Genomic DNA, 338 nt, shown 5'->3' on the forward strand with positions numbered 1-338 from the left:
CTGTCAACGGATCCACGTGGGTTCGTCCACGGCGCTTTACGGCGGAAGCAGAGTGCCATAAAGCAGATCCGCTTTACGTCAGGCGTTAGAACTTTCTGGTCCTGATTCTGCCCCCTGCCGAGGCTTCTGGGAAGGACCTGCGCACCCGCACAGAAACTTTGACGGCTAAGGCTTCCGGCTTCCCCGGCAAGGTGGGTGAGTGGAGGATCTTTCATGCTTCTGTTTTGATGGTAGGAATCAGTCTGCGAAAATGTGTAGTAACGGATATAATTGAGTGCGGTGACTTTCTATAATATCATAATAAAAAATAAATAACAGTATTTAAAGTTGCTTGGTAC

Source organism: Trichechus manatus, unplaced genomic scaffold (genome assembly GCF_000243295.1).
Source record: "Trichechus manatus latirostris isolate Lorelei unplaced genomic scaffold, TriManLat1.0 scaffold00035, whole genome shotgun sequence".
Taxonomy (NCBI): domain Eukaryota; kingdom Metazoa; phylum Chordata; class Mammalia; order Sirenia; family Trichechidae; genus Trichechus; species Trichechus manatus.